This window comes from Scatophagus argus, chromosome 8 (genome assembly GCF_020382885.2).
Source record: "Scatophagus argus isolate fScaArg1 chromosome 8, fScaArg1.pri, whole genome shotgun sequence".
Lineage (NCBI taxonomy): Eukaryota > Metazoa > Chordata > Actinopteri > Scatophagidae > Scatophagus > Scatophagus argus.
This window is the reverse complement of record NC_058500.1, coordinates 20,959,391-20,974,444: the sequence shown is the minus strand read 5'-3', so window position 1 is coordinate 20,974,444 and position 15,054 is coordinate 20,959,391. Positions and strand designations below refer to the sequence as shown.

Here is a 15,054-nt window from a genome sequence, read left to right as displayed (position 1 = left end):
GCCCTTGCTCTGGCCCTGTGGCCTCTTTTTCCAGCCTGCAAAATGTGGAAAAAATGCGCTGTGCCTCCAAGCGTGAAGCAAAGTGCCAGAAACACTGAACCAGGACAAACACATAAAAATCCATGGCTCCATCAGCCATGTTCAAGCTTAGCCTGGCACCACTTGGTTTGGTTCACTTTGGCAGTGGAAAATGGATTTCAGAACAACAGCTGCACAAAATACTAATTCCAAATCCACTCTTCAGTCAGTCAGTCTTCAACAAAGGTCAAGTATGTAGTTCTAGTTTCTGCTGGGTCCCCCCCTTCAGGCAAAATCTTTCATTCATATATGCTGGAATGTCTCCTGTTGTACAATACCAATAATATACATTATGAATAAGACTGTCGCAGACATCACAGAGTGTGACATCACCCAAGCATCTTCTTGAAACAATTATCACAACGTAACATGCTGAAGCCTTTATTTTGGCGCATGTGCACTCACACAGCTGTGACAGCTTACAGTGTAACAGTGTGAAGAGTGGATCTAATCAGAGAGGATGGAATGTGACCCCTCACCCCTACCCATGACCCTCTGCGGCCGCTGTAGTTGCCTTATCTGATTGGTCTGTCTGGCACAGTAATCACTTCCAGAACCCCAGCAGAGCTGCCAAAAAATGAAAGGGGGGGGGGGGGCAAGAATGAGCTGTTTGAAAGCATGAGCACTGCAAAATTCATTCAAGCTGTTTGCTCCTTCTAAGAAAGCAGCACAGACCATGTCGCTGAATGATTTTAAGATAAAACAAGTATGCACATAGTCTTCATACCAATGAAGTCTTTCTATTCTTAATTCTACTCTATAATTTGCAACAACAGATAGTCGAATTCAAAGGCTGATGGACAGATCACTTCAGAAGAGTTTCTCTTGGTGTTCAGGACAGACATAAAGCTTTCTCATGATATTCAAAGCAAACAGACAACAGTTTCTTACCAAAATGAATTGTTTGTATCCTTGAGGACAAACAAATGTGTTGAGTGCATGTCACAAAATATTTGCAGAGCTGACTATTAAAATATTCCGTATGTAATTGTTTGATAGCTTGCAGACATTTACTGCCTGTGTAATCACACTCTTACTCTTCTTCGAATTAATGCCACCTACTATTGATTGGTAGAATAACATGAGTCCGACAACAGGAATTAGTATTAAATTGCCCACGTTTGCACATGCTGTATGTCTCCTTGAGCATATGCATGAGACTAACAAAAAAGGAACCCACCCATAAGTGCTACAAGTGGTCCAAAACTCTGCAGGATATCATTAATGTTAGATGAATTTGGAAACATCAGGAACTAGTGTGTTTTGTTCCTGATGGCAACAGTGAAATGTTTTGAATTTTCTACTTCTGACCGGCTCCGTTTTCTCATGTAACATAAAACTTCACTGTGTACAGAGGTCTGATGACTAACTGGCTGTGCACCATATTCCTGCAGCACCATAGCCACTAAGTCACTCTTAAACAGCACCGCGAGCAGCAATTCCTCACTCTTTCTGTCTCGGCAGCTCTCCCACATGCACACAAACACACACTGGCTCCACTCTGTATTTCTCTCAACGCAACATTTTTGTTCCCCGTGTTCTGAGCATCAGCATGCAGAGAAAAACCCATCAGTAATCCCCTGCTGCTCAGCTCTGGAACTGCCTGGCTGCCCCATGGTAGTTATAGGTCACACACACACACACACGCACATGCATGCACAAACACAACTGCACACACGTACACATCTACAAGCATGACAACGTGGTTAGTATAGGTCATGGTAGTATAGTACATCTTTCTCTGCCTCTCATACACACCCACACTCACACAGATGCACCCACATACACAGCAGCAGCCTAAGTGTGTGACAGAGAAATGCCGGTCTTTATCGCGCCCTGCAGTTTAACCCCTTCTAATCCCTTCAGAGTGGCAGAGCTTTATGGTCAATTCACACTCTTTCATGCTTTTTATTCTCTCTCTCTGTAGCCTCAAGAATAATCCCCACAGCAGCTGTGGCACAACATCAGACATGTGTGGAATAGACTTGTCATACACAGTGACATGGATATAACATGCATACACAAGAGCACATTGATACACTGCACAGTCACACCATAGTGGCAGGTAAGGTGCTGATGTAATATGACATCTGAACAGACGGTGAAGTGACAGCTTCTTTTTTTTTTTCTTTTTTACATAATAGGAAGATATTCCCAGTTTTCTTTTTTATTAAGCAAAAGGAAAACTGAACAGAATAAATGTTGTTAAAAATCATTTTTGATAGTATTTATTTCTTTCTTTAGTTTAATACAGTTTTGTTTCAATTACATTGAAATGACTGTTTCAATCATTTGGTCTGTGTTAAACACATGAGAGGCCGCAAATCCTCACATTTGAGAAGCAAAAAGTAGTGAATGTTTGAACCGTCTATCACTCATTTAAACAAATGAGTTGTTTGGGCCTCATCAAATTCACTCTGTGTTAAATTTAACACTTAACACACACAAGAATGTGATTAACAGTTTCAAACAGCTCTTGTTATTTGCAGAATTTTTTGGGGGGAGATCCTTTAACCTTATAGATTTCATTTCCCAGTATTAATATTATATAATTAATTAATAAAAATAATTATTATATCATGTCATGCACTAGTAACAATCCAAACACTGGCCACAGAATCTGCAATAACATTCCAGCCAGGTCAAGAACAGAAGACAGGGAGGCGTGATGTGGGTGTTTTAAGATCACCATCAGCAGCCAATAGCATTATGAGAATGAAATGATGTTTTAGTGTGATTATGTTGTCATGTGATCATAGGTCAACAAAAGGCAGATTAATGACAATCCTCTCCTTCATACCTCAGTGTTCATTATTCTTCAAAATAGAGCAAAGTGTGTTTTCACTGGTAAGAGAACACAAAAATTGCAGTTGTTGGGTTTTGGGCTTTGGTCAATCAAAATTTGGTTTGCGATGGGTGAATTTTTTCACAATTAGAATAAGTGAATAATCAGGATGGCAGAAAACAGCATACAAGAGTGGCAGGCAAAGCTTAGTCAAAGAGTCATGATTGGTTTTATGTAAAACAGACGAAGAAAAGACTTGACTAAACCTTTGTCAAACACACATACACATACACAGGTGCAGGTATGCATGAGGTGACCTTATAATACAGAAGAAGAAACATGGAGTTGAATTCCTGTAGGAACGCACAGGGAAGCCAGTCAACTACATCAGCACACAGCGGGAAAATGAAATGTTGTGTTCAACAGCCACATAAACTGTTCAGTTTTCTTGGTTTCACAAGAGGAAAGAATCTGAAATAGTGTGTGGAGGGGCGAGGCATGAAACACACACACACACACACACACACACACACACAAATGCTCAAAAACGAACCCCATAGCTACAAAAACACGCTGACTCAAACGCACATAATATTTCACACAACCAATTTTGCAAAACCACATATATAAACACTCAAGAGCTCCCAATACATACACATAGACACACACTGCTAGGAACACACATTGGCACTCACACACACAAGAGCAGTGCGTAGAAGTGTATGTATGCAGCAAATGGTTCCATTTCTCTCATTAGGGAGAAGGAGCTGCCTGCAGCAAAGCCTCCTCTAGTCAGTCTGCTGAGATCTCTAAAACCAACAATACTAGTCAGACAGAGGAATAAAGCAGTTATACTGCACCTACACTGAAAAGAAAACAGATAGGGAGGATAAATGGAAGAGAAAGTGGAACCATAACTAGAAAAGGAAGGATGGTAGGAACATGCAGGGTGTCTTCCCCGATCTGAATTGTAACAGTATGACTATTCAACTTGGAATTCAATGCAAGGCCAAAACTAGAGTTCACAATTACAAAACAATAAAAATACAACATTAAAAGTCGAACAACATGAGCCACAGGACAGAAAGAAAAACTTCAGAATATCCTCCTGTAGCACACAACAGATACACACAACAGGTTATTGGAGTCAAGACACAGTAGATGGGATGTACCAGAGAGATAAAATTGATGCTTTTCTGGAGCATTAATGCATGTGGTACTAAACAGACCAATCTGCCAGCGGCTTTCTATGTTCCTCTCTCTCTCTCTCTCCCTAGCAATAATGGTGGCTTAGTTCAAATGTCACCTGCAAGTGAAAGGACATCATGCTGTCTATTAAAATTGTGTAAAATGATGCAAAAAAAAAAAAATGTTAAAAAATGAAAACTTTCTAAATGTAAACACATAACTGTTTCAGTATTTCAGTATGTAGCATGTTGTACTTCTGAACATAGTTCTTGGCAAAGGAAGAGCAGTAGACAAGACCACATAAGTCAGGGCCAAGAAAAGCCCAACGGTTTCAAGACTGAGCCAAATGTTTTGGTCATAGGGAGAGTCAGCTGTGATTTAACTTCAATCCCTACAATCCTTTGGACTTACAAAATTCAGAAATGTTACAGGAACGGGAAACCTAAACAACACAAATTTCCATGATTTTCCTAAATCATGATCAACTTAATTTTTAAGTTTTATGAGAAAGAGATTGGCAATGAAATTATGATGGGCTATAAGTTTTCTAGATTCTTGTGCATAAAACTAAAAGTCTAAAATAAGAATGCATGATTGGTTGTTGGTTGTTAAACGGTAAGACACACTATAGAAAACAGACATCAGTTCTACATGTAAATGACAATGTAGAACAACGCCAGCGATACTAAAATAATTCTCTGTGGGATACAGCTGAGCAGCCTCTGCAGTCTGATATTGGAGCAGCTAGTCACACTGCACAAAAAAAGACAGGAAAGGACAAAACTAAACAAAACAACTGTCCTCTGTTCAGACCAAAGACCAAGACAAGTCTGAATAACAACACCCAAGAGACCGAAACAGTCCAAGTTAATATAAGCAAGATTTTGGGCCTACAGACATGCCAGCTGTGAGGATGTACTTTAGTACAGCAATGCTTTGAACTAAATGCTAACTTCAGCATGCTAACAACCTTTCAATGAGACATGCTGGTGTTTAACTGGTATAACATAATAATGTCTGTACCAGTAGCTGACTGAGCAGCATCTATGAAGCAGAACCGCTAACATTACTAAAAACCCCAACAGAGAGCATTCTGAAACAAGTCTGAATGCTGAAAGTCTGAACACCCACTGGAAAAGAGACAAAGCAAACGTCATGGAAAATTCTTGACACCAGTCTCAAGAATCAGCTCAGGTTGGGCCTGTGTAATTTTTTTGAAGTCGAACACCAGATCAGACCAGTACACCAAATTCTGCCACTAGTTGTCACACTTGACGCAGCAGCTCCAACAGAGCCCATGAAAAGAGGTGTAGCAACAGCATAAACCATCAGTACAACTGGGACGCCACTAAAAACAACCAATCATCTAAACTTGACGTGACGTTTTCTTCTTTTAAAGTTTAACACCAAAACAATACACAACAAAATAAATTGTCCTGCTAACTAATTTAGCCACATGCTTCTGGTTCTCTTCAGGCACACCTGAAGTGCTGGTTCTGTCAGGGTTTATGAAATTATGAAATGCAGGCTGTTTACTTCTGCCTGCAACCTGGAAAGTCCATAGGACAATACTGTGTCTTGAGGCCACATAACGCACATCGGCCAGATTTGATAAATAATGGAAAAGCAGACAAAAGTACTTGCTGCTACAAGGTGACAAACATGAAAAGATCTTTAATAACTTTAACTCTCAGTACTATTTAGGGGGTATCATCTAAATACACTGAATTCTTTAAGATTTTTCAGTGTCTTGTGAATATTCTGAAGGACAAGGGAAGAGAAAAAGCCAGGCAGAGAGGAAATAAAAAGACAGTGAAAGAATAAAACACAAAATAACAGCACACAATACCGAGGCTGTGGAGAGAGAGAAATAGAGATGGGCACAAAAACAGAAAATAATAGACAGCCCCATTAAGCAGAGGTTATTGAGTAAATTCATCTCACTAGACAAAAGCTTCTCCCGTGGTTGTGTCAGTGCTGCTTCCACCAAACTCAACACTTTCTCTCCAATTTTGATCCATTTGCAACCCCCCGCGTCTGTTAAAAGCTAAATTGCCCGTCTGCATTGCCTTAAAATGGTTTCCCATGCATCACCACCCTATAAAGGTAGCGATACGTGGGGCAATTTCAACGGCCTGAGCACCGCCGCTTTCAAAAAGGAAACCTCAAGGTGCCTTAAACGGATTTCAACATGTTTTTGACCCTGTGGTTTACTTTGTTGTGGGGGAGCGGAAGCATTAAATATCAACACTACACCGTTTCTGTGTCTTATCAGCCATATCCTTCTTTCAGACAGAACGCAGGGGAATTTGAAGCTGGCAGAATCCCATCCAGAGACAAAAGGAAGGAAGGAAACAGATCTGGATTGGCAGCAACTCACTCTAGAAGGCTTAAACTGAGCAGAGAAAGTTCATTTCTCAACTCGAGCAAGAAGTTCATCTGTCACAACGAAGCAAAAGCCAGTTACCCTCAAGCGGTAGTCAGACACTTGTACACTGTACTTCTCCTTCCTCCTACAATTTAGAGGAAGATGAATGTTGACTGGTGTTGTTGGGCTAACAGCACCTGCTTCACTGCGTCAGAAGGCCGACTCCCCTAAGAGACATCAGCAGTGCTGCTTCCTGATGTACAAAATCAATTAGACAAAGTCCAAAGCAATCAAATGCCAAACTTTTTGGGTGTTTTGCACAAGGATGCAAAAACACCTGCTGTGGTGTCCTTGAGTGGAACGCTGAACCTGGAAGCTCCACTTCTCGTGATGGGAGCCAAGAGACACATGAGAGGACGCATCGCATATGGTTCTCTGATCCCATTTCTCAAAGACACACACTGACAAAACCTTAGGCCAACCCCACACCACCCATGCAGGTTTGACTAGGCACTCAACAAAATGAGATGAGCCTCTGAGTGTGTGTGTGTGTGTGTGTGTGTGTGATGATCAAGGCAGTGTCATTGTGCTCACTGACTGACTCAGCATTTCTGAGCTGACTGTCATTCTTGTCATTTCACAGCAGTTTATTCACCGCAGTTTATTCCCTCTGAAAACGTTCAAAACACAAGATCAGTGGCATTGTCTGTTTACCTTATATTTTTCCCCAGCTGCCACCTGGCAAACTGGTTATTTTGGCAGTACCATGAAACACTAATCATACAAACACTGCTTTGTTTGTTACAGCCCATTTCTTTTTATTTTATTTCTTTTCACTCAAACAACAAACAATAGCTTGTTTGACCAAAAACATAACATTTGCATACAAACATTCTGCTACATATATCAGCAAAAAAAATGTGCAGTATTTTAACATCAGAAATCAGTGATAAAAATACCATTTAAAGTGCATTTGAACATATAAAATATTTCTTCAAACCGAACTGACAACAGATCAGTGCAGACAAAATGCACTGCAGATGCTTCAAGTCTTAAGGAGTACAATACATTGTACTACTAGCTATACATTCACCATTACTGCTGTTTCATGTCGCATTTTAGAACCCCAGCCTGTGCCACAAGCATCCGCCTGTAGGCTCTGAAGAATATAACCGTCACCTCCGACTCCCTGCTGTGCTTTTTTATCGTTTCTTCCAATTAAGTTCAACAGAAAGTTTTTTGGCAAAACAATTACAATGTGCTGCAGAATATGAGTGCATCCCATGTTGTCCACATTAGCCTACACTGTTCACTTGAGAGCACCTCATAGTGAAAGACTGCACCAGCTCCATTTGGGTTACGCAACGGCAAGGCGAAGCTAGGAAATAGTGAACTGGTGGACCGATATCGACGATGGTCTAATCTAGTCATCGAAATCAGCAAGAACAGCAAAGCCTGTGTCATCAAGTGAGTCACCCAGGTCGCCCTCTCTATATCTCCTTTCATGTCTTTCCTTCCAACTTTCCTCTCTTCCTCGAGATTTGTAATCACTTGCACAAGAAACCGAATTTGAAATTGCACAACCTTTGTTGTTGTTTCCCTGCCTTTGTTTCCACCCATCCCCTCTTTCTCTCTCATCTGAGTCGCGTTGTCTAGAACACCGTTCTTGCTCTGTTCGCCTCACTGCTTCCAGCTCCCTTTTCTTCCTTTCTCATTTTCCTTTACTTCTCTTTTTTAAAACCTCGCCTCAGTCGTTCTCTCCATGGCTTTACCCTGTTGATGTTTTGTCGCTTTCGCTCTTCTTTACTTCCTGCCTGCCTTCTTTCTTTCCTTCCTTTATCCTTAGAGGCCACAGTCAAAAATCCTTAGCTAGGTTTCAAGGATTTCAAGAGTTCATTAGATTAGATTATATGGTGGATAAAATATGTTTGTTATATTTGAACAGTTTTTGAAAAATTCTTCATTGTCTTGACAGTATTCCCTGATATCATTTTTTGATTTGCTTAAGAAGCTCATTTAGTGGTTTTCATTTTTTCAACTTATTTACCTTAAAATTATGATTTTTATTGTGCACTTTGCATGACATCATGATATGTGAACTCTCAGTTCTTACTTCCAGACACTCTGACAGATTTCTCTCTCTGTGACTGCAAAGTAGCATACTTTCACCTCAAAGTGCTTAACATGGGCTTGCTTGAGGGAGAATTCCTGATGAAAAAAAAAACAGTTTCAAGAAACCCATTCAGTCTAGTATTTGAAACAAAAGCTGACATTGTTCTTAAAATCAAGCACAGGGTGTAAGATGTAGTATTATTATTCAAAGTCATGTTGGGTCACCTTATCCTTCCCTCTGTCCACCTTCTCCTTTGCATTTCCTTTCTGTTCCTCCCTCCCACACCTCCTCATGACCTGGGGAAAGTCTAACCACCACTACAGATAACAGAAGACAGATCTGCATCTGAAAGTCGGGTACGGAAAAAAACAGGAAAAGCACTCTAATGCTGACCTTGGCCCAGCACTAAATATATACAAATAGAGAAGGAGAGCAAAGGGAGGATATCCGAGTGTGTGAGAAATATGAGGACATGCTGATCAGGCTAATGTCGAAGAAGCACGCAGGAAATACAGACAAGTTCAGTAAATGTGGCTTTGTTCAGTTAGACACACACACACACACACACACTATTTTGCTGCCTCAACTGTTCAGACAGCGGAGAACATAAGGCAGAAATTGGCCATTTGGGACAACAAACACAAGCTGCGAGGTCTCCAGCAGCACAAGAAAATGGGATGCTGAAATTCTTTTAATTGCTGACAAAACAGCAGCAGAACTATCTTTGCTCACACTAGGACAGGAAATAACTCTCCCCCCCCCACCACCCACGCACCATTCGTCTCACTTGAAAATGCCGAACGCGAATGCTAACGACAATCAAAAACCTCGTTGCAAGTCCTATTTTGAACTTGTGAAGCGAGTGTTTGCAATCAAGCGGCGTCTAAAAGTGGCTGCCACCTCCGTCTCGCCGTTACCTGTCACATCTGTGCAGCGTCGGAACGCCTCTTCCCCTTACAAGAGAAACTGTTTCAATCTGCCTGCCCCGTTTGATCTGCCTTGGCCTTTCACGGCAGAGGCTGCATCAAAAAGACGCCGGCAACTTAAAAGCACCATCGCTTCAGCTCTCTCTCCACACCTCTCTCTTTTGCTCTCATCCACATTTTCTCAATATTTTCCTCTGTCTATTTTGTTCAGACAGAAATTGGGAGTTGCAAACGCTTTGTCGGTGGCTCACGAGAAAAAGAAGCAGAAAACAAGACCAATTGGCTCATCCGCTTTTGTATCACCAAAACTCACGCTTGAGTCAATTCAAAAAAGTAGTGTAATTTCCTATAGAAATGACTGGACAGTGAGCGATGCTTGATCAGATATACCTGAGAGGTTTTCCACCAGCTGGCTTTACTTTACCATTGCTGCCAGTGAGGAAGTCCTGTCCCATCTCTTCTCTACCTGAACCTACATTTAATAAGAATGGGTTTTCAAATGGAGGACTGTTACTATTCCAATAAGTGTTTGTATCAATTTAAAATGACTTCTCCTTATTGGAACAACAAACAGACATATACAGCCAGCAGAGGGAGAGAAAAACCCTATCAATACTGCATGCCTTTTGGTTATAATCAAGTATGTAACCCATGTTCCTCTGATAAATCTTACTTGGTGGTTGCATCATATCATATCAGATCCAAACGCAGTTAAAACAACTTGTGTTGTAGGTGGGATTCAAATTGGTATTTTGCCATGTAATATCAGCTTACTTGGCAGTCTGGTCGTCAGCGGCTCAGTCGGCGAGAGCATGGCTCTAACACTGCTGGATCAGTGCTTCAGCTCCCGCTGGGGCCGCCAGTGCGGCATTTAAATGTAGACTCTGAAGGCACTCTGAATAAAAACCCTGAGCTAAATACCACTTCCATTACATCCTTTGGACATGTTATGATAACACACCTTTCCTCTGGGTGTTGCTCAAATGGAATGAGTTAGAACTGCTTTATCAATCTGGTTTATTGTCATTCTATTGCCATCTCTCCTCCTTGGTTTATTTATTACAGGCATCTGAGGCATGAAGCAGCTCAGTGCAGACGGGCCGCAGGGTGTATCGTCGATCGTCTGTAGCTCTCAGCTCAGCTGGGGTCTGATCCGCTGAGGGCTCAGAGCACTGACACAACACCACCCCCACATCCACCTGAACAGCCCCCCCTCCACACACACACACAGACACAGACACACACACACACACTCCCTGGGGCAATTGGTATTTTCATCCAAACAGTTTTCCTGCTGGGCGAGGTGGTGGGCACAGAGTCCATTCTCACTTATAATAAGGCTCATAAAACTCAGTGTCAAGGAAGCTCCAAGAAACAGTCTTCAGCCAACAATAAAGTTACTTATGAACACAGAATGAGGCTGTTCACCTAAATACACCCTTCTAAAAAAAGAACTATGCAGTTAATTATTCATTAATTAATCTCAAAAGGGATAGAATAATTTCAATAATGACAGCAAAGCCTTGAAATATGATGGCTATATAACAAAATCACATAAAACTGCCATTAAATGTCAAACTACCAACTAATGATAGCACATCACTATCAGTTCTTCATATCACATAAATGTGGTCATATTTACTGGAGATTTAAAACACTGCTGCAAAGTAGGATGGATGTTTTAAATGTTTGATTAAACATCAATTATGCTTGTATCACATGGCAAGTGGCATCGCCCTAGTACTTCCCTAAAGTCTGACTGAACACTGCTTACAGCATCCACAGAATCATGCATAGAAAGCAGGAAGAAATGATGATCTCCCCAAAGAACAAATTAATAACACAACAAGAATAAACGAGATTAGGTTACAGGTTGCTAAAAAACACATGTAATGCCGCTGCCGTCTGATTCTGACTCATTTCAGGCTAAAACTTCGGCAAACAGTGCATGTCAGCCAGTGTAACAGGAACTAATATGTTCCACACTCATTATGACACTGGATGCATGCAGTCACTTTGGATGTCACGCCTCAGCCCCAAAGTGGAGGTGATGATCAGGGTTTCTGCCTTATCAACGCATCCCAGCACAGGCACATCATCACACACACACACACACTTAGGAGAGGAGAAGTCATTCTTCCCCATACATCTCTTTACATCTCATCCAAAGCTCCCACATCATCTCTCTCTCTCTCTCTCTCTCTCTCACACACACACACACACACACACATCCTCATGAGTTCGCCCTGGAGAGAGATAAGAAGGGAGAGAAAAGGAGATGAGAAGAGATTCAGAACATGCAAAGACTCTCTCTCTCTCTCTCTCACACACACACACACACACACACACACACCACCTAAAGAGATTTTCTTTTTCCTATGTGCTTGGCAGCCAAACGGGTGGCTTGGTGCCCGTAGTCTCTCAAAATCAGCCCGTCTGCCTCACCTACGCATTTCAAGTCAAAAATTCATAAGGTGACACAAAACTGTCAGAGCACGTTGATGTGACTCCAAAATGATGATGCTCTGTGTGTGTGTGTGTGTTTGTGGGGGTGGGTGAGGGACACGCACATCTGCACATGCACACACAAATACATTCCAGAAGGAAAAGCCTCGCAAGCCCCAAGACTCACAGGTCAATCACAAGGCATACTTACACCCACTTTTAAACACTTGCATTTTGCGTCTGAACAAGTACAAATAGGCACAGCGCTCTATAAAAACTTGCGCTCGCATACACACACAATCATGATTTATGGCACAAGACACCGCATAGCCCATACACACTCATCTTAGCGCACATGCCCGCGGACAGGAGAGTTTTTCAAGTGCGTTCCGTGTCTTGAGCGCAGGTGAAAACATATTCCTGCCGGGTTCAATCCCATTTCCAGCAAGGAATCATCACACACAATAAACCACAACAGCTACTCATCTCCAACTCTAATAACATTCTTATAGTGGCTGGTGTGGCTGTGGCGCGCTCAGCAGAAGGTTTATAGTGACCCAGTCTAATGGCATCACTAGCTGTATACCATTGCGACAATATTCCTATAATATTGCTGCGAACCTAAATGTGCCATATAAACATTAAAGCTCAAGCATGTGGGAGATAAAAACACCCCCGAGGAGCTCATACACGAACAGCCTATTCATACCGCCACTTTGCATCCAAAATCCGCAGTTCCTTGCCAGTGAGATAAAGCAGTCCTTCACCTTCAGCAAATTGACCAATTCCACGAGCAGAAAGGGGAACAGTCATTTCGGAGATAGTTCACGCCGCTGTGCGCACAACAAGCCATGCGATGTTTTGAAGCACAAAGACTAATCATCAGACTCATGTCTCCCGCAGCACAAACTGCTCCACGAGTGCTCTTCTCAGACACGAAGACGGGAGACAGACATTGGCGGAATTTATCAAGTAGGACGCGGAGAGGTAAGGAGAGAGGAAGGGTTTGGAGGAGGAGGGGGGGGGGGGGGGTGTCGCCACCAACATTTCAGATGTAGAAAAAAAAGAGCTCCAAGACGAGTGGGGAGATGATGAACAACCACAAAAAGTTTGGCTGTACTTACTGATCAAACGGTCCTCCGCGTTCTTCCTGCTTGGCATGATTTTTAGGATGTCAGAGTTGCAGCAGAAGACATTCCCGTTCCCGGCAGCTTCGTCAGACAGCAGCAGCAGCAGCACCGGTTCCAAAGCTCAGCTCTGCAGCTCCGTGTGCACAGGAGAGCAGCGCTCAGCATGAATGAGAGGAGCTGCGGTTAGACCCCGGCATCCCCTGGTATGGAGAGAGAGAGAGAGAGAGAGAGAGAGAGAGAGAGAGAGAGAGAGAGAGAGAGAGAGAGAGAGAGGTTAGTGACATGAGTGCGCCCCCTGGCTGCCTCAGTGCGTTACAGCGACTCATCCGACGTGCATTTCCATGACGCGCATAGGTGGCAGCATCGGACCCGCTACCAGCTGCGGTACCGTGTGTTCTCACGCTCCCTGTAGTCTGGTTGAGGTTTAATACACGACATGATAAAGGTGGTTTCATTGGAATCTGATTCGTTGATACATTCGTGCTCAAAGCCTGGTCCTACCCAGTTTAACTGATTGCTTCTGTCGTGTTATAATTCATGCAGAGTGGCACTGTTTTCATGTCTCCCTCCCAGAGTGAGTGAGTGAGTGTGTGTGTGTGTGTGTGTGTGTGTGTGTGTGTGTGTGTGTGTGTGTGTGTTATCCGTTTTTGTTTTCTTGGTTTCTTTCATGACAGCGTATGCTTATGTGTGCATGTACGTTTTCTGCACGAGTGTGAGTGCCTGCCTGTGCAACAACGTGCTTGTTAGGATTATGCGTGTAACTGTGAGTCTATTCAATAGCATTCACTGCTGAAGGTCAGCTCCCTTGAAACTTGACAAATCATCTTTATCCGCAGTGTTGGCCTTGTCTGTTACTTCACCAAAGACACCACAGGCCGCTGGAGTTAATTTAGAGCAGATTTTTCACTCTGCACCGCCATTAACAACTTTTTCTTTTCAGATAAAACAGTTGACTGGATGTTTAAGTACTTAAATTTGGGAGGGGGAAAAAATTAAATTAACCTGCTATTTTCAAAGTACGTTCCAAAGAGACACTGACTTTAAAAACCTCATAAATGAAATCTCAGTGCTCATCAGCCTTTGGTGAAACTTCTGTCAAAATGATGCGTCTCGTCATCGTTGTGGCCCGCATAAAGTTTGTCAAATCTTTTGTTGTTTTGGGTTTACAGCAGCACTGTGAAGGATTTAGAAGCTTTAGAAGATTTAGAAGTTTTCTCAGGACTTGGTGCAGAGCAAATCAAGACAAAAAAGAGCGTGAAAGGAGAGTGAATATTGGACCTGCAATCATCAGGAGGTCAGAAACATGACTTAATGAACACCACTGCTGCTGTCTCTGCTGTAGATATCTGTTTGCTTACACATTATCCATAATAACATTATTAACTTGGCTTTATTAAGTTACCTGGATTTTTTGTTTCTTGCCCCCTAGTGGTGAAATGTCATCATGTGTTTGTTTTACATGTTTTTACTACAACTCTTCCACACTTCACATTGTGGTAGACCCATTATCAAAAGCAATCAAACGTTTTTTAAGGTAGGTTTCAGGTAGCCTTTGTGATGCTGTTTAAAACAACAGGTTGATTAAAATCTCCGCTTTTTGGTGCATTCAAGGAAGCTAGGAAATCTGAAATTTATGAGTTGGCTGCTGCACAGCAACAACTAATTTCACCTCATCCTTTTTTTGCCCCAGACATGCTGGCTTGTCTGTCCTTTTCGACTAAAGTCTCCAAAGCTTTTTTGCAGCCTTGTTCAGGGAAGACATTTTGCCACAGCAGAAAAAGCACAGATGCAAATGAAGAAATTAATAATGGCCGAATTCCATTTAGCTGCTTCCAGTTTGAGGGTTATACTACAGTGCATGATGGCTCACTGACACACTTGAACAAAATAAATGGAGCCATCATTAATGCTATTTGCAATATCTGCACTTTTTCTACAAAACAAGTCAATTTTGTGAAATACTGTGAAAGAGGCCTATTGTGTTGTTAATGTTCACATGACAGATCAATCCTAATTTCATT

The 15,054-nt window shown here is 42.1% G+C and overlaps 1 protein-coding gene across 5 annotated transcripts in view; it reads right to left on the bottom strand.

Annotated features, from left to right (window-relative positions):
• LOC124063494 (plexin-A1-like) overlaps nucleotides 1–15,054 on the bottom strand; it is a 279,266-nt gene that overhangs the window by 240,366 nt on the left and 23,846 nt on the right. For 4 of the 5 annotated variants that reach the window (XR_006844116.1, XM_046397214.1, XM_046397216.1 and 1 more), the window contains exon 2: nucleotides 13,028–13,233. The gene's annotated coding sequence lies outside the window, so the exon portion shown is untranslated. Of the gene's footprint in view, nucleotides 1–12,670; nucleotides 12,888–13,027; nucleotides 13,234–15,054 lie in introns of those variants that run through there. The other variant, XM_046397215.1, reaches the window with a different exon arrangement.